We start from the raw sequence: 20220 nt of genomic DNA, 5'->3' as shown, positions 1-20220 counted from the left end.
CCGTCGCTCGCAATCTGCTAGTCACTGCAACTCACCGCCTGTGGAGACTATTAAATACTGGCAAACTAAACAAAACCAAAAACCAAAGTGCATCTTGCACAACCCGTTAAAACACAGATACTCAACATGCTCTTTAAACAGTAGCCTACATATACGCATTTGGCAGAAGCTTTGTGCACTCACTCTTTACATTTGGGATCGAACCATGGTCTTTCCGTTGCTAGCAAGTGAGCTATACGGGAACGTAGTACTGGGAGGAGTTCAGAGCATCATGTAGTTTTAACACACCTGCTTTGGTGCGTTTTAGACAATGCGATCATTTAATTTCTATTGTTTGTACAGTAAGAATGTGTGTATGTGTGTGTGTGTGAGAGAGCAGGGGAGGGAAAGAGATAGAGAGAGATTCGGTGATCCAGATGAAAGCAGAGATTATTTATTTCTCTGGGGTTGAGAGAGAGAGAGAGAGAGAGAGAGAGAGAGAGAGAGACAGAGAGAGAGAGAGAGAGAGAGAGAGAGAGAGAGGGAGGAAAGGACTGAACGCCGAACGCCGACAGTCCTGTCAGATCTGCGCTCATCTAATGCGTCTGTCATTCACGAGCCGTTAACAGCCGATCTAGGGCTCTCAGTCTTCAAAGTTTGGATTTTGTTACACTGCCCGCGAGTACTCTGTGTCAACACGAGCAGGTAAACCAACTTTACATGTTTTGCTACGCCGTAGTCATTTTTATGTCTTTTCTAAACCTGAATAAAAAATAGCGCGGTAAAATAGGCGGGACGTGTGTTTCATACAAAAACGTTATCGTTTATTTATTTGAGAACTACGTAAGTTAAACTCTTAAAAAGAAAGGTTACTAAAAGATTGCCTAAAAGGTTCTCTGGAAAACCCAAAATGGTTCGTAGCCTATCGCTAGCCAAAACCCTTTTAGGACCTTTATTTGAGAGAAGCCGTCAGTTAAGTTGGTTAGAGTTGAACAGGCGGTCAAAATGCGTTATAAAATCTAACCTGTCGAGCATAAGCATATTTACCTTAGCATAGATTAAGGAAAGCAGACGCTTTTCCCAATATTTTTATGAATTGTTTGCTGTTATATTTATTTGCAGGTTAATGAGGAATTGGAAAATGTGTGGTGATGCTCTGTCTGAAAAACGATTGCCCCGAGTGTTGTATTTTTAATTATTCCTGAAGTAATTATAAATCCATTGAGGGCATTTATTCTACAGCTTATAGTTGTTTAACATGATACCTTAATGCTTAAACCAATAAATAAGACGTACACTTTCAGAAATCAAGGTCCTATATCTACCATTTGGGTACAGATAGCCGTATTTTGTACCAATATGTAGCCTAGTACGTATTAATATGTACTCTTTGGGTACAAAGGTGTACTTTTTGAAACCAGATTTTGTACCTTTTGTATGGAGAAAAATTGCTTTGTATCTCTTATTGTGAAAGTATTATTTAAAAAATATTTTTAAAGTTTAATAGTTTTACACTGTGATGTATGCAGCTTAGGTGAAAAATACTCTAGGATACTTTAGTATGCATTATAGTAAACTGCTGTATCATGTCTAGGTAGTGTTTTTAAACCTTACCATAGTAAATATTATAGTATACTACTGTATTCCCTACATAGTATCACTTCACCACAGTTATTACAACAGACTACTACAGCATACATTAACAAAGTGATGCCATTATTATAATATAATTTATGTACAACAATTTACTACACTCTAAAAACAAACGGTGCTATATAGCACCAAAAGTGGTTCTTTGCTCGTAATCATAGAAGAACCATTTTTGGTGCCATATAGCACCAGTGAAGCACCCGTGTAGAACCATATTGTGCTATGTAGAACCATATGTGGTGCTATATGGCCCCTAAATGGTTCTACATACACAGGTGCTATATAGGTGCTTCACCGGTGCTATATGGCACTAAAAATGGTTCTTCTATGATTACAAGCAAAGAACCACTTTTGGTGCTATATAGCACCGTTTGTTTTTAGAGTGTATGCTCTCAGAAATAAGTTCAAAAGCTGTCAATTGGACACCTCTCTTTAAAGTAAACCTTTATGCGTAAAGGGTGCACACTAGTACCTCAAAGGTACATAGACTACTGGTACCCCAGAGATACATATCTGTACCTAAATGGCACAAAATAGGACGTAGAAGGTACCATTCTAGTGACAGCTTTTACATTTTTTTCTGACAGTGTGCTTCAATAGAGGATGTTTAAAAGGGAAATATATTGTAATTTTGACATATTTTGGGGATATTAATGTTTGTTTGTTTTTAAATGCAATCACCCAACATGAGTGACTGCATAGTACTACATTTTCCTTTTGTTTAAGCTGTCCTTCTCATTACTCGGCCATTCAACAGTTTGTTTTACAAGTAGGCTTAACTCGAGAGAATGTGGTTTAGGATGGAGAGAAATTCAGGGTCAATAAACCCCACAGCAAGGTTGTGCGTGCGTGAGTATTGTGTTAGTGGGGAATGCATATAAAATATTAACACACATTAACCACATTGTAAATTTCATAGCGGGACTTATTTTGTGAAGTCTTATAAGTTTTGTTTAGAAGTTTATATTTAAAGAAATTCAAGCAATATAGGTTTGATTTGAGTTTTGTAACACTTAAATCAACCATAAAGTGAAGTATGAGACATCTTTTGCTCGTTATTATTCATTATTGTGTTTTAACATTCATTTTAATGCTGCTGTGACACATTGATGACAGTTTTTGTTTAGTCAGTCTAGCACTGTTTGTGTGAGGATGTGTCTGTTGAGAACAATCTGGATTATTTGCATGTCAAAATCACAGAAGAATCTTCTAGATGTTTAAGCTGCGTAGCTGCTGAACAGAGATTGTTTACACCCCATGCCACACTTAAAGGGATAGTTCACCCACCCCAAAATAAAAATTTTGTCATACTGTTTTAAACCTGTATAAGTTTCTTTATTATGTTAAACACAAAAGAAGATATTTTCATGAAATTATATGAAATGTAAGTGCGCAGTTGACGCAACCTTGTATCAAGAAATTATGTACCTATAGTCACATACATTTTTGATTCTTTTACCGTGACACTGTCACATTTTTCTGCGTTTATGTGTGACCGTTTATGTTACATGTCCTTTTCATGTTTTGGTTACTCAACTGCTTTTTCTTATTTTCAAACTATTGGCGCTTCGGTTTAGGGTTAGATATGGTGTTTGCGTAGAATGTCACTTTAAGTATTTGTTTATACTATTTTATCTGATTTTTTTATATTTTCTTATTTTTAAACCATTGTCGCCTAGCATTAGGGTAGAGTTGGGTTTGGGTAAGGATGTAATTTTTCTAGCCCTAAACCAAAGCGACAATGGCAAGAAAATAGGACAAAACAGTTTTTCACACCAATACGTGACATGGACACGTAAACAGAAATGCGTGATACGGTCACACATAAACGCGGAAAAACGTGACAGTGTCACGGAAAATAATAAAAAATTACGTGACTATAGGTAAGTCATTTCGTGATACTGGATTGGTTGATGGTACCCTTGACTTCCATAGTATTTATTTTTCCTTTGTGTTATCAAAATATCTTTTTTTGTTTTCAACAGAATAAAAGAAACGTGTACATGTTTAGAACTACATAAGGGTGTGTAAATGATGGCAGAATTTCCATTTTTGGTTGAACTATCCCTTTAAATAGTCTTTGCAGCCAAAGAGGTGTTTGTGAATGTGATAGACGCACCCACAGGTAAGCTGTGAACCCGACTGAAATATTGCACATCCTTTTATCACATTGGAGCATGATGCAGGATTTCCCAGCTAACACTCATTAACAACATTTCACAAATGCTAAGCCCCTACAACAGATCTGTTATAAATGGTTAATGGCTGTGATGGAACCCATTTCAAATTTGCCAAAATATGGTTGAGCGAGAAAATAAACGGTGGATAGCAAAAATATATACACAGAAAAATCCAATAAAAGTTGCTAGTATGATTATAGGATTACAAGAACTGCACCACAAGACCAAAATGGATAAAAAACTGAGAGAAGCTTTCATGAAATGCAAATATAGTTGCTGGTGTTGTGAGAAAAAAATATAGCAGCAACAAACAAAAAAAATCATATCCCCCTTCAGTAAATCAACTTTTGGGGGGGCTTATGTCTGGGCTGATCTTAAAAAGGAGCAATAAAATCTCATCATTGGTTACCTCTTTACTTTTATTATGGTAAGCACACAGTCCTGGTTATTGCTTGTACCCAAATCCCAGCTGAGGTACAGTATGATGGCCATGAAATTTCACTTTTTTATAGCTTTTACTCTGTAAGACAACTTTGGTACAAAGTGACATTGGATCAAGAGAAATATAACGTCCTTGTCATTATATAAGTAACCAATGTGAATTGACGGCGACACTCGACGCTGAATGTCAGCATCATTATCTGCTCTCCTACTGGAAAAAAACTCTAAATCAATACAGCTCTCAAACCCTCTTATTCTATCACCCCATATACTCAACAAATTATACCACTTATGAGAGAAAGTTCAGGCAGCCCTGAGCGAGACAGTGGAGAAACTCGGCTAAAGCATCCTGCCACGTTCACATTTCTCGAAAAGCCTGTTATCACAGTGTGGACTAAATGCTATAAATATATTACATTTCACCATAACAATAGTTGAGGGAAATCACAACCAATGAGTCATATTCAATGTCGACTGTCTATATGGAATTGGTTATTTATAGACATGCTCATTAACATCGTGTCACACAACACTTTTCACCTCTTGGATGGTGCCATTTATCTAATTTAATTTTGGAGACTCATCACAAAGCTATCCTTCTGAAAAATATATTCAGTGAAAATTATACGTGCACGTGCCACTAAAAAATCACATGTTTTTGTTAAACATTTTATTTAAAGTAGCATTTCACCCGTAGAAACATTAATCTTTATGAAACACACGTCCCGTCATATTTGGAGTTGAAATATAACATACATTTTGAATTTGGTGTCTACTTGACCGAGAAAAGGGCTGTTTGTAGTCTCACCCCCTCAACAAAGATATTGGACTTCCTTCTTTCAATGATGCAAAATGATGATTTTTACATCATCGAAAGAAGGACGTGCAACACTGGAATCTGTATTTCTCCTTTCTCAGTGGCAACTGAGGAAATGATGCACGACCATTCAAAAACATGACTGGGTTTCTAACTATACAAAGCTTAATGCAAATGGGTGACGTGTCCCTTTAAAATAGCATTACAGAACATGTTGATGTTTCAAAATATTTTACATTTATGCATTTTGCAGATCCTTTTAACAATTGCATGCATACATTTTTTATCAGAATGTGTGTTCTTGGGTATCGAACCTATAACCTTAGCATTGCTAATACAATGCTTTAAATAAGCAACAGAAACTGCAGGAATTTGGTATCAACTACACTTTCATAATTAAAGGTATAAAAGCTGTTAAAGGGGAGGGTGGATCCTTTGTAAAAAAGTACACATTTGTCCCTAAAAAGGCGCTTATTACACTAAAAAAAAAGTTAACTAAAACAGGTTAATACAACACAATTACATTTTTTTTCAAACCCACTTAATATTTTTTTTTAAAACTTAAATTTTTTTTTGTTGGTACTACATTAATGGGTTTTGTTGATTTTACTAACTGGGACGTGGATCTGGGTGTGTATTTCCATTCAACTACATTTGGAGAGAAATGTTAAAAATTAAGTGCATTTTTAGATAAAAAGAAAGACTTTATAGTGTTTACTGTTTGTTTATCTCTATGATTGTTAAGAGTTTGTGTTATATTTCTTCGAATTTGTTTGTTACCAAGAGTGGCGCTTGTGGTTAAGTTGTGGATGTAAGGTACTTTGCTCAATTAGCACTAACTGTGTTAATGCCTGTCTGAGATCAGTCTCTTCTCACATGCTCACCCTATGTATCATATGTTACTATTATTATTATTAGCATGCTAACATGTGAATGCAAAATTGGTATGATATAGAAACTGACATTTATTAAGTTGGTTCAACAAGACATCTTCGGTTTCAATTAACTTGTTTTGTCCTTGTTGAACAGACCAGAACTAATTGCGTGGAACGTTTTTCTTAACTGGACCAAGATATTTTTATGACCAATAATTTTAGATTTATTAAGTTGTTGCAACAAAAATATATTTTTTAAATTAACTTAAAGGGACACTTTTTTTGAAAGTATGCTCATTTCTCAGCTCCTCTAGAGTTAAAGATTGTTTTTTACCATTTTGGAATCCATTCAGCTGATCCCCGGGTCTGGCGGTACCACTTTTATCATAGCTTAGCATAATTCATTGAATCTAATTAGACCATTAGCATCGCACTCATAAATATCCAAAGAGTTTCGATACTTTTCCTATTTAAAACTTGACTCTGTAGTTACATTGTGTACTAAGACCGATGGAAAATTAAAAGTTGCGATTTTCTATGGAGATATGGCTAGGAACTATACTCTCATTCTGGCGTAATAATCAATGACTTTGCTGCCGTAACATGGCTGCAGCAGGCGCAATGATATTACGCGGTGTCTGAAAATAGTCCCCTTGGTAACATACAATAGCAGGGGACTATTTTCAGGCACTGCCTAATATCATGAGGGTCCCTTTAATCTATTCTTGTTAAACAAGCCTAAACTAATTTTGTGGAAATGTTTTCCTTAATTAAATTAAGTTGATTGAACAAACTATTTTTTGAGTTACAATTTTTTATAGACACACACTTTTAAGATTCATACAGTTTGCCTATACATGCTACAGTACATAGATACATTGGGGTGTATTGTACGTTAGGTGTATATATATCTTGCCCAATATTCTTTTATAAGCTCAGATGTGCAGTTTAGACAAATGAAGTAAACACTCGTTAATCACATCAGCATTCAACTAATGATCTCTTCTACTAGATGGATTTGTGTAATCTGCATAAACACTTTCCCATAATGACGAATAAAATAAGATTCGAAAAATGTTATTTGTAAAAACATATTCAGACAGGTTTAAGAGCTTCTAGCCAACCATTTTCAAGATTACAGCGAAAACATTGGTGAAGATTTGTTTTTGTGTGACCTGTGGAGAGACATCGAAATATAGGAGACAAGCAGACACATTTGTTGGTGATTAACTGTTTTATAAAATCACCCTATAGCCTAAAGAACTTTCTGCCAAAATATAACCTTGATATCTTTAATATTTATTAAGGTCATGTTAAATATTAAAACCATAGTTAAATCAATTGTTGAAATCAAACTTTGATGCTCCTCTTATAATATGATTATGAGACTTAAGCCTGGATTTCACAAACAGGGCCATATATGTGTACTATACACTCTCAAAATATATAATAAATAAATATTAAAATTGAGGCTATTTATAGAATGTGCTCGGGGAGACAACTCACAGACTTCGTGCGGGCAACCTGGTGCCTGCGGGCACCATGTTGGAAACCACTGGTATATACACACTCAGAAAAATGGTACAAAAGCTGTCACTGGGATGGCTGTCACCCTATAAAAAGGTCCTATGTACTTTATAGGTACAGATATGTGTATATTTGGTAGTAAATATGTAACTTTAAGGTATACTAATATGCACACTTTAGGTACTTTTTGAACCAGTGACTGCTTTTGTACCTTTATTCCTGAGAGTGTACAGCATGTGTCTGTATCATGTATAAAAGAGAAAAATATGTATTATGGTATGATACATATTCAGTATAGGTAATATTAGTATGTATTAAAGAGATAAATAAAGAGAAAGGAGGCAAAGTTGATCTCCCAGCCTTTGTGTGAACTCTCTCCAGATGATTATTTTTGAGATTACAGCACTGCTGAGATGCCATAAGTCGACACTGTAACAATGTTGATAATCATTTCCACCCCCTGTAGCGCTCTTGACAAACATATTATAAAAAGATAATGTAATATAATTATTTTGCACTAATATACAGACATGGAGACAGATTATGAGTCGTCCCTTAATACCAGCACAGCTCAGGCAAGTTACTGTTACGACTGCCCCTTCAACAGAAATTAGTGAAAATTATGTGAGGACCGAGCGGCAATTACGGTGTAATTGAGATACGCGGACAGCTAAGCCATTACGAGGGTCATTCACCCTCGGTCTTAACACACACACTTCATCTCTCTCACGCAAGCACATCCGAGTTGGCACTTTCTTTCGTTCAAATTACTTTTAATCATCTGCCTCCGATAATTTTTGCCAATTGGGTGAGAAAGATCCGAGCAGAGGAGCTTTCCACCGGCTCGGCCACCTTTCTCCGCATAAATTTGTTTCCGATTGCATGTGACAATAGAAGCGGCATCCACTTATCCCACCATGATACAATACAAAACAATAAAGCGATAAGGTGGGGGTGGTCAGGAAACAAGGCTTTGTAATCGAGACATGCAAGTTGAGGCGTTCCGCATCATAATGAAAGTCCTTGTGTGCGCTTTTGTGATGAGCTATGCTTTCTGTTGCATTCATAGTGTTGTAAATGCATGTGGGACAGAGAAACAAACATAAATCAGAGATGAGGACTCTTCGCAGTAACCCTGTTTTGTCCCCCGTAACTCTCAGCTTGAGGATACGGAGAGGCAGATGAGAAAAAGAATGAAGAATGAGATGGGGAATGGAGAGCTTTTGCCATTGAATTCTTCATCCTCATTATGACAGCATTGCTATCAAGGTGCTTGTTATTTTAGCACCACTCAACAATTATCTTGGTGTTTCTTGTTTATTTATTTAAGGAGGAAATGAAAGAAACACTGCAATATTTGAAATTAAATTACTGCTGTTGTTTTCGCCTTTATAATATAAATGTCTGCCAGTCTAATTCCATCTGTGATTCACATGAACGACAATAAATAGTCTCCACAGTTTCATTATAATCCATTTAAGCTTATGCACAGCTAAAGGCTCTACAATACTTTATCATCTGTAAATATTTTCTGGGTGGTAATAGATGTTTTAGCATTGGCATACAAGTAGGAAATACATTCTTAGGAAATTATTTTTAACCACTGTTTTGTGTGGCGGTGTTGAATTCATGAATGCATTTTTTTTGTGACATATTGTGTAACTTTTAAAAGGATTTCTTGACAGAAATGCAATATAATATACATAACTATATTATCAGTGGTGTATGAAACCCTTACACAATGAACTGTATTGTTTTTATTACCTTAGAATTAGTCGTTTTAATATACATACATACACCACGGGTGCTCTTACATGGAAGTCACTGCCATGTTTCCACAGTAGCCCCAAATGGACAAAATGCACTACAAAGCGTGTTTTTCACTATGTTGTCTCAGACGACAACATGTTTGTTATGTGGCAGCTATTGCGTTTCGAAATTGAGGTTGGTTTCAATCTCACCGCTAGATGCCACAAAAAACACATTACACCTTTTAATAATGAAAGCTTTAGTAGGCAAAACACCCTTATAATCTCAATTATTGCATTGATTTTAATAGGAGTTTTTATATGCATCAAAGTGGCTAATTTAAGTCACTAGGTGGCCAATCAGGTAGTTATAAATTTAGTACAAAATATTTCTGACCATCAATTAAACCTGCGAATGCAAAGAGAAGCTACGATAGCTACCACAGGACAAACATGTCCTCGTCTGAGACAACGTCGGGACGAAACGCATTCTGTAAAGCAGTTTGTCCATTTACTAGGGCTGGGCAAAAAAATCGATTTTCCGATTAATCGTTTTTTTAAATGTGGTCGATTCAGAATCGATTCTCAAAGAGCAGAATCGATTTTTTTCTTTCATATTTATTTCTGCAAACATTGAACGAAAGATTAACGTTAATCGAATTACTAGTCTTCTTCACTAGATGTCACCCTATTTTTTGCTTTGCGCGAGGTTACCAAGGAGCGAGAGGCAAGCCTGTCATTCATTAATTCAGTGGTTAAAATGGCGGTTTCAGGTGCCTCATCGATTTTAATAATTAATTACCCACTTGAAACCTGCTGTTCACTGTTCTTTTTATTAGTATGGTATTTGTATTTAATCTATATTTATTGAGTTGAATCGAGAATCAAGTATAAAAACTGCCCCGAGAACCGGAATCGAAAATTGAATCGAGAATCGAAATCGAATCGATTTGACAGCTTGTGAATCGAAATTGAATCGATCTGGAAAATCTGAATCGATACCCAGCCCTACCATTTACTGTAGAAACATGACGGCGACTTCCATGTAAGGAGACCCGCGTTGTATATACATAAAAGCGGCTTTTTACGGTAATAAAAACAATACAGTTCATTATGTAGGTATGATGACGAAAAAAAAATAAAGCTCAAAATGTATCACATGACTAGACAGATCAGACATACCCATTTACAAAGATACATGGATTGAAAAAAATCTGTTGTCAATGGAAGGTGTGTGACCGAAAATGCTGCTTATTCACATTTTGCTTGTAACTTTCTCATTTCATGAGATATTTGCATGAAATTTTAACAGACAGTAGAATTTTGTTAATTCTTTCATATGAAATCATGAACATTTACTGTTTTAGTTGGAATGGGCCATTATGTTGGAATAGTTTGTCATATCAGACTCAGATCCATGGTTTTTAGAACGATTAAGTAACAAGCTAGAAGTTCGACACAAAAATTCGACGGGCGTGCCCGCAATGTCAGCATTGCTACATTATGTAAGGTCTTTATACACCATTGATAATATAATTATGTAGGCTATATTATTGCATTTCTGTGCACCAATAAATGCCGATATACACTAATAATACGTGGCCGATAACTATTCTTAATCGCACAGCCGATAATATTCACGGCTTTTTCATGTACTACAGCTTTTGATCACTAAGTCCTTATCGATCTGAAATACTGTGGGTTTGACTCGTTTATAACATGCCAATGAAAAGCAACACTCGTCAAACATAATCATTATACATATTCTTTATTATCATGAAAATACCTGAAAAGGTTGAAGAACAGCAATATAAATAAGTTATATCCTTAAGCCATTTCCTGGAGCTGCGTGTGTATGGTTCTTCGTCTGCAACGCATATTGGGTTTTTGCACGAGAGCGCCCTCTGGCTTTTGGATGTAGTGGCATTTCACCGTAATTCATTGAGAAGCATAGCAAGCATCATCGGCCGATATATCGGTACACAACTAATTTCTGTCAAGAGATCCTTCTAAAAGCACCTTTAGCAGGGTCGTTTAAGCTACAGCGCCTCACACTCTATAGAGCACTTTCCTAGAGAATCACCAGTCTTTATCGATTGATGATTGGATGTTTTAACTTTATGCCGCCATTAAGTTAAAACATCTTCCATCACCAGAGCAGCCATATTGAGTGCTGTATTGTCCCCTATTTATAGTAATAGAATTGCTTTTGTTATATCCAATATCTTTGCATACTCTGAAAATGGTGGATTATTTTCAACCTAGCGTTGGGTAAAAAAATTGAAAACACAGCAGTTGAGTTAAATAACCTGGAGAATGTTTAGATTTGACCAATTGGTTTAACAACCCAGCATTTTGAGTTAAAACAACCAATCTTAGTTTAAATTACAACCCAGTGGGTTGGGTTCGTCTCTTTTTGAAAATAACCAGCATTTTTTTGAACGTACAGATATGTGCCCATCGATCACTTTAGTTGCATATTTAAGTCATCTTTACGTGGATATGTACATGTTAAAAGCCCTGGACAATTGGAAAAGATGGTGAACCTGTCTCATTTCAAGACAGTGTCCTCTGAATTGCTGCTTATAATATAACTTAGTTACTTGCAAGCGCTCAGTAGCAGTTTAAATAATTCAGCAGTGGTACATTAGACTTTGTGCCCTTTAAAATTACATTGACTTAATGATCTTAGGTAGAAGCAAAAAATCAAAGAAAATTATTGAAAACGATTTTTCTTTCAACTGTGAAATGAAATGATTGATGCTTTTAATATACAGTTTCTGTGCACTGTATAATGTTTTGTTTCATTCAGAATCAGAGTCATGTTTTCAGGTCTTTTTTTTATAACTCTTATCTTGTCCTTTCTAACCACCTTGAGGAACACAGTTAGGACGAAAGCATTTATCCTTACCTGATGTCATGTCAACCGTTGTAGCGTGGTATGCACACACACACACGCACACTCTCTGTTGTTAATGTATTCTGTTTAAAACCCATTCATCCGTCGACGCACACACATTTCTGTGTGCTGTCCCTCTCTGGGTGTACTTTAAATAACCAAAGCTTTGATGTCTGATCTAATGGTCTGGGTATGGAGAAAGCAGAGACGATAGATTGCAATGTTCTAACAGAGAGGAGACGTATTGCACAACAGATTATTGGAGTATCAAGTGCATACAAGGAGAAGTAGATGGAATGGAGAGCGCAATTTCTTCGACTGACCTAAATTCAGATATCCACCTACTTAAAACACAGAATCGTCATTCATACAAATCAGAAGTCTGATTTTTTTCCGTTGTGCCTTCGTTGGTTTGAGTAGCAGAGATGAGGGTAATCTGTTAGTTTTTGTGTGTCGATGTGGCAGAGGCATCTTTGGCTCCATCACAGTTTACAGTGAGAGCAGACAGCCAAACTCTCCAGATGGGCACTTGCAGTGAATGTGACTTTGGCCATTCGTCTGCGCCTGCTGATTCATTTTCCTCTTTGGTCCACACTTGTGACTTCCAGTCAGTGTGTTTCATCTCATCGACGCAGCGATGAGACATGATCATTTGCATATGGGATGTCCATAAAGCAGGACAGTTTTCATAATGCAAACATCAGGGGGCAAACATCAGAATCTGTATAACAAAAAGTTAATGACTTGTTAAGTATCCTTTAAGACAGTGTGGGAAAGTTATCAGCGCAATGGTTAATTTCTCTGTGGGCACAAAGAGGATAAATGAGACGGAGAGTTTGTGTAACGTGGCCGCATTATCTTTATTTCAATCATTCTCGCTCTCGCTCTTTCTTCACCGGGAGCAGAGTTCACTGCTGAATATTTCACACTTGCCTTTCTGCTCTCTCCTCTTTTCATTTCCCCGCTCTGCTGCTTTTTCGCGGCCTCTGATGTTGATGCTGTAGACAGTACCAACATGTCCCTTCATGGAAAATCATTCATATCTAAAACTGAGTATTCTGTGTTATAGTTGACGGCCTTTCATATTCAATATTTTTTTTGTAAAATAATTTTAAAATTTTAATAATAAATATTTTTTAAACTTGACCTTTTTGATGACAGACAAATATATACTGAATAATAAATATGTTCTATGTGTAACCTCAGCTTAGAAATTTTGTTGCATGAACGGCCAACTGTTGGTAGGGGTGTCACGATTCTCCAAATCCTCGATTCGATTACATTTTCGATTCTAAGGTCACGATTCGATCCGATTCTCGATTTTTACATATTTTTTTGAAGACAAAAATGATATGCCATTATTTATTATTATTATTATAGTTTAACATTAACATGCACATTGCACAACTCGCATGAGAGTATGTGGGCTTCACTTAACGCGAGAGCTTGTAGAGAGAGGATTCCTTCTTGCACGCACATGGACTTAATGCACATGGACTTAATGCGCGTGTCTTGGACTCATAACATCTGAAATAAATCCAGCATCATAAGCAGCTGCGCTTCTCTCTGTCTCACGTGCACGCGTTCGCGCTCTCGCATCTGTCCGAAGTCTAAACATAAACTAAAGTAGTAATCCTTATGTATTTGTTCAGTTTTATACGTTTGATGCGAGCTGAGGCAAACTATCCCTTTTGTTTCAAATATAATCCGCTGCATCTTTGTGCCTCTCTCACTTTCGCGCACGTGCAGAGAGCTGCGCGTGACGTGGGGGCGTGGCAGCATCGACGATCCCATTTTTTAATTCGAAGTTCGAAGCTGTGACTTAATTTCGATCGATTTCGATTTAAAATCGAAATCGTGACACCCTTAACTGTTGGTTGTCATTTTTGTATGGCATATGTAAAAAATTAAAAGCTCAGGTGCGAAGCCCTCTAAGTGCATCTGACCTTGACTAATAGTCAATAATTGAAATGGTATATAATGGTATCATTGGTATTTTACAAATTTTGAATGTATTTAGCTGCAAAACCCTCTAAGTGCATGCAAAAATCTTCCCTTATAAAAAGTCTCCAGTCACTCTTTACTGTAATTTTTGAACACATTTGGGTAAAAAAGTCTTCTGTGTTTACAGAACTTTACAGAAAAATCATTGTGGCATTTAACGGATTCTGCCAACAAAGCGGTATTTCTGAATGGCCTGAGGCTGGGATTAAGCAAAATTGAAGCGAAAGTATTTGATGAAGGTATTATACGTGCCGAGAGCCTTCTGTCAATATAATTATTAATGATAGACCGATATATCGGCAGGCTGATATATGGGGTCCGATTTTTGCGAGTTTTATATGTATCGGCATCGGCCGATATGTGGCTGTTAGCCGACATTATTTTCAGACAGAGTGCTGGAAGCTGCAAGCGATTGGAGGTCATGTGACTAAAAACAACCAACCTTTCCATGACAACATCGAAGGCTCAGCTGATCATAGCTGGATTTTTATTTCTCATCTCTATATATTTGTAGTAGTAAATCGCTAGAAATCAATATCCTTTGCTGATAGTTCCTCGACATTGTGGAGAGCGCAGTTCATGGTTCCATTGCACCCTCACCTGTTTTTAATATTTGTTAAATATAGTTTTTGATAAGTTCAATACATTTTACTTTTTTTAATTGAGACTTGTAACAAAAGCGGAATCGGCTTCAAATATTGGCTCAAGAAAATCGTCAGCCTGTATCGGTCATCGGCTAAGGCAGGTGAAAAAAAAATCGGTATCGGCATCGGCACTAAAACAATTCATATCGGTCGATCCCTAATCATTATCTTATTTTTGACAGAGGTGGTGTTTAGTGGCTTTTGCACCTGAGCCCTTCAAATGTTACCCAGATATCTGTCGTCTATTTGTTTATGTGGATATGCAATGAAATGAGGCCTGGACGTATTAATATGCATTGCCAGTTTCTCTACTTAGCACATTTCCGGAAGGTCAGCGAGATTTCCATTTGAAGTTCAGTCCCGTTGGAGGGCCCTAAATATTTCATACCTAAATATTTAATCTATTCCAGACCCAAACTAATTACTCCAGTAGTGTCAAAGTCTACATTATAGGGACAGAAATGTAACCTTAATATATAATCATTGAGGTGTGGAGGGTTTGGCTGGGCAACACAACACTAGCTGTGTCCTAAATGACATGTTATACACTATTCACTTAAACTATGCACGATGTAAACCATCTGGTGTATGAATTTTTGAAGAGTATTGTCGTCCCAAATGGAACACTTTTTTACTATCCAGAAGTATAATCGGTTTCACAGATTATGTCACAAATGATGTCAAACATATAGTTTACAATACAAGTCAATAAAAATCAATTTGTACGTTGTTCTTTTAATGTCAGTGTTATCTGTTTTGCACTTACTTTAGTCACCATCAAACTAAAGTATAATCATCTTCAAAGATGAAGTTTACTTTCACTGCATCTAATAGCCCCGCCTCTCTTCCATCATGTATGCACAACTGCAACCGTTGAGTATATGAAATATCCAGCGTTACAAACTTAATTTATTCGATTGAATGTTTGCATCATCGGGTACTTGAAGTGTACTTTTTTTACATTTCCAATGTTAACACACTACTTGCACTATTTATACTACAAAATGGGATACAGTAGTGCATAAGTATGCGATTTGGAATGGAACCTACTGTTCCACTATGTATGTCATGTTGGTGGAGTCTTTATTGTTTTTATAGTACAACACTTTCAAATCATTTTTGTCTCTAGATCCAGGGTTCGAAATGAGCACTCTCCAAATGTAAGTACAAACAGGCTTGGCAAGTAATTTAAACAGACTTGCTATCCAGTTGGCAGTAACATTTGTATAATTGTTAAATAACACATGGCTTACACATATAGGGATGTGAACCAATGAAATAAAAAATAGTACAGATGGTGCACCATTGTTTTAGTGTATTGTCATAACTCCAAATATCAATGTGGTTACATATTCTTGTAATTCAACTTCTGAAATTAAAACACCAGAAACAAGATTCTGTAACAGGCACCGGTTGACTTATGATGCCACCAATGACACAAAAATAATGACCTGCAATGTAGACAAAGATAACCTAGCTAAATAATTAAATAATTATTTAAATAAAATAAATGAAAACACAAACTATTTTTAAATTTGCAATTAAAAATAAACAAAACATTTTTACTGAGCAATTACATCCTCAATCTGTTGAAAACTATATTTCCTTATATTTTAAGATATTGCGTTGGATTTCGTGGAAAATGTCAGGTGTTTTTAATACACGTATGAATATGCAAAGTAACCTGCAATTTAATGTTGCAAACAGAGCTTTATTATGCAAAATTTTGGACATAAATGTGTGTTGGCACTGTGTGAACACAGCAACCCTACAATGAAAAAAATCCACCTCCTTCCTAATTTTTTTTTATCCCGATTCCCTATTAAACCAAAGCATTCTAATTAGACATGCTGTTTTGATTCTCTGGTTAATGTGATGTCACACAAACAAAGCCCCGCCCACAAATGTGTTTGTTAGCACATTGTAGCGCTAATGCGGCTAAAGATACTATTGTCTCAGACAGTATTCACAGGAATAAGATCTATTTTTAACCAAAAGCGCTCAATGTCTGTTGGTAAGGGAGTGAGGAGCTGTAACTCATTTGCATTTAAAAGTACACACATAAAAACTCCCACCCAAATAGGGGCATTTTCACAGACACATACATATTTGTGCAGTTTCATAGGCACACCTGAGACTTATAAAACAAAAATGTAGTTTCATGGCCAGTAAAAATCTTATGATGACTAATGATGAAATGTTCCCATTCCGTGTGCAGTGTTGCGCAAAAACAACTTTTTGCCACTTTTCTGATTCTGGTTTGCAGAGATACGACACTTCCACATTCACCCCGATTGTTTTTGTAGTGTCAGTGAGATTCAGCCTCAAAGCATTTAACACATGAAGCATTGCAACTGATGCTGAGCTGGTGTTGTTCCCTTGGTATCATCCACCTCTCTCTCGCTTGCTCTTCCTCTCTCTCTTCCTCTCTCTCATTTATCCTTCACTTATAACCTTCTACGCTGTTCACTCCGTCCCTCATGCCCGCTGTCTTCTTTTGACTTGCTTGTTCTTGTTCATTCTGTCTCGTTTCTCTCTGATTCTCCCAGGAGTCTGCCTGACCTAATTCTCCTCAGAAGACATGGCTGTACTCAAATGGGCACGCACACACAAACTTTATGTTTTTTAAACTCGCATTATAAGATCTTTCCTATCCCAGATTTTCACTTCGACTTGTATGAAAATGTGTTGTTTGTTTATCATGTAATATGTCCATATAGTTGTCTTCATTAAGTGGCGTAAACCTATTTTTGAATTCGCTGCAACTGCAGCAAGGTGTCTGAACCTTAAGGGGCGGTTTCTCAGACAGGGATTAGACTAGTCCTAGACTAAAATAAATGTCATATGTGTCCAAACTAAAAACAGCTTGCACTGACACATCTTAAAATACATCAGTGCCCTTTGTTTTGCCTCAAAATGCACACAAGTAATGTTTTTAGTAAGGCATGTTTGTTAAAACTAGTTATATTTTATAATTAAACTAAGGCATAGTCCTGGCTTAAACTAATCCCTGTCTGGGAAACCACCTGTAAACGTTTGTTTCGGTTGTGATTAGATCAGTTGCACTTGTGTGTTGGCAAGGTTTTTCATTGGCTCTCTTCATAAGATCCTGTTGGATTAATAGATGAAGTGTAATATATAGAGCACCGCTTCTCGGTCAACTCGGTTTCATCCAATGTCTCTTTTGATAGCAGGGATAAATGCAAACAATTAAATACTGGCATTGGATGAGAGTATATGGACTAATGTGGAAAAGTGTAGCATCTGTAGAAGTCTTTACTGTAATAAATGATAATAAATGTACCGCAGATGTTTATCACCCATACCCAGAGGTTCTCAGTTGTGTTTTATTTAAAGTCCATGTAAAGCGATTAAATATGTGTTTGTCACACCACAGAAAAATGTGTTGCTAACCACCCTGCCGAATTTGAATGATTTAAAAACTGGCAAATTAATAGTAATTCAAATCTTGGAAAAATAGGCAGGATTCTCTGCTCTTAAACGCTGGGGTGTGTCCGCTGTCAGTGCTGAAACCACGCCCACTAGACGGAAAGCTGCCATCTCTCTCCACTTTCAAATTCCACCACAACCTAAAAGTATGTTGGCGATTGTGTTAGGGGCAGGGCCATGCTTAGTGACTCAAGTGCATCATCGAGCCACTGATTTAGCCCCGCCCAAATAATCCTGAACACAGAAATGTGAAAAAAAACATTTATGATGTAACTACACAATTCAGTACCACATAGAATAAATTTCTAACATTTATAATGTTTCCAATTCTCTGAAATGACTTTACACAGACTTTAAAGGTGGGGTGCACGATTTTTGAGAAACGCTTTGGAAAAGGGAGCTGGGCTGCACACCAAAACATTGATGCATGGGTTGCGTATGTGTGGGGCGGGTTTATCAAAAGAAGGTCCATATTTTATTAGGGTAGCGTGTTTGTTTAGGTGATTTCAAATATCAACACTGGCTTTCAGAGATCGTGCACCCCGCCTTTAAGAGAAAAATAATCTGGATTTGGCTACATTTGATGAGAAATGTTCGAGTTTATATTGAAATCTTCCAAAATATTGACTTTTATCTGAGTTCAGCTTATGACATTGTTGAGATCTGAAACTATAATAGTGACATTTGTGAGATTTCTGGGTCTTTTTCTCAGGTGAAATATCTACCTAGGAGACTTCAAAAGTTCAAAAGTTTTTATCTGCTCTGTTTAATCTCATTGACGTCTAGGAGAAATAATGGTGATTTTAAAGAAATCTCATCAGTGGTAATTTTACACCTTTGTGCTGTTAAATATTTGCATGTCTTTTAGTTGAATGTTTCAATTTGCATTTTTGTGATTGTGTCGAACAGTGAATGACATAACAGTTTATAATTGTCTGTGTATAACAGATGCTGTCCATTTCTGTTGCCAGATTCGCCTTGTATAATAACCTTCGTTTTAAAACAAAGCTTTTGTCCAGTGCTGATTTGAATCTGAAAATTGTGCCTGTGCCTGTTCTTGATTTGAAAACAAAAGATAGGGAGAGCTGGGGAAATAAAGTGTAAATGATCAAAGCTTTGAGATAGAGAGGAATACAGTATGCACACAAACTGTTCAGATTGCATTCATTAATTTCGCTCAGATTTGGGAGGAAAGGTTATGCTACTTCTGCAATGGTTAATTTTGCATAAGTGTACAGTAATAACGTACTAGAGAGATGAATAGCTAAGACGTTTTTCAAACAGAATCTTGAACAGTCTGCAGTGTTAGTTTAGTATCACAGCTGGTGAAAGAGAGTGCCAGAAGCGTGTGTGTCGATGTATGTGTGTGTTTGTCTGTGTATTGCAATGCATGTGAATGCCTGTAGGTAGTTTCAATGTTTTACATGCACTTATGCTATAGCAGCTCGATCAGCCTCAGCATTACGTTCCAGAGAGGGTACTTATAAATCCCAGAGACAATCAATAATTATTACACCATAAGTTTCCCCGATCTGCCATTAAATATATCAGATGGCAGGCCAATTTTATAGGCTCTGAAATGACCAATAAAGTGAGAGGAGCACAGCTGAAGGGCCTGTGTTCACATGCATGCGTTTGTAAGCAGATGTGTTACTCCATAAGTTGTTTTTTTTAGAAGGAATATTGGCACATGGTGCTAGCAAGAGTCATAATGTCTGACTATTACACTGCTGTCTGGAATACTTGATTCTGATTGGATGCCTGTTGGTAGGATTGAAACTAGTAATTTAGGTTTAGATGAAAGGAACATTACAGGTTTTACTGTTAAACGCACACCTTGGGACTTTAGCTACTCGGGTTGTCATCCATGGCCTCCTCATCATTCATTTGTTTTAAAGGGTACCTCCAACTTTATAGTGTTCCTACAATGTAGTATTTCGATTATTTATTACTGTATGAACTATATAAGCAAGAACATAAACATAAAAAATTTTATTGTAAAAGAT

General features: G+C 36.6%; 1 protein-coding gene across 1 annotated transcript in view; it reads left to right on the top strand.

The window, feature by feature from the left end:
* The first annotated feature begins 511 nt into the window (after positions 1-511).
* The window catches only part of camkvl (CaM kinase-like vesicle-associated, like), a 44646-nt gene continuing 24937 nt past the window's right edge, over positions 512-20220 (top strand). Inside the window, exon 1 of the mRNA XM_065285970.2 lies at positions 512-684. The gene's annotated coding sequence lies outside the window, so the exon portion shown is untranslated. The remainder of the gene's footprint in view (positions 685-20220) is intronic.

The sequence above is a fragment of the Paramisgurnus dabryanus genome, chromosome 21 (genome assembly GCF_030506205.2).
Source record: "Paramisgurnus dabryanus chromosome 21, PD_genome_1.1, whole genome shotgun sequence".
Taxonomy (NCBI): Eukaryota; Metazoa; Chordata; class Actinopteri; order Cypriniformes; family Cobitidae; genus Paramisgurnus; species Paramisgurnus dabryanus.
Note: the sequence above shows the minus strand (reverse complement) of the source record. Positions and strands in the feature narration are given on the sequence as shown.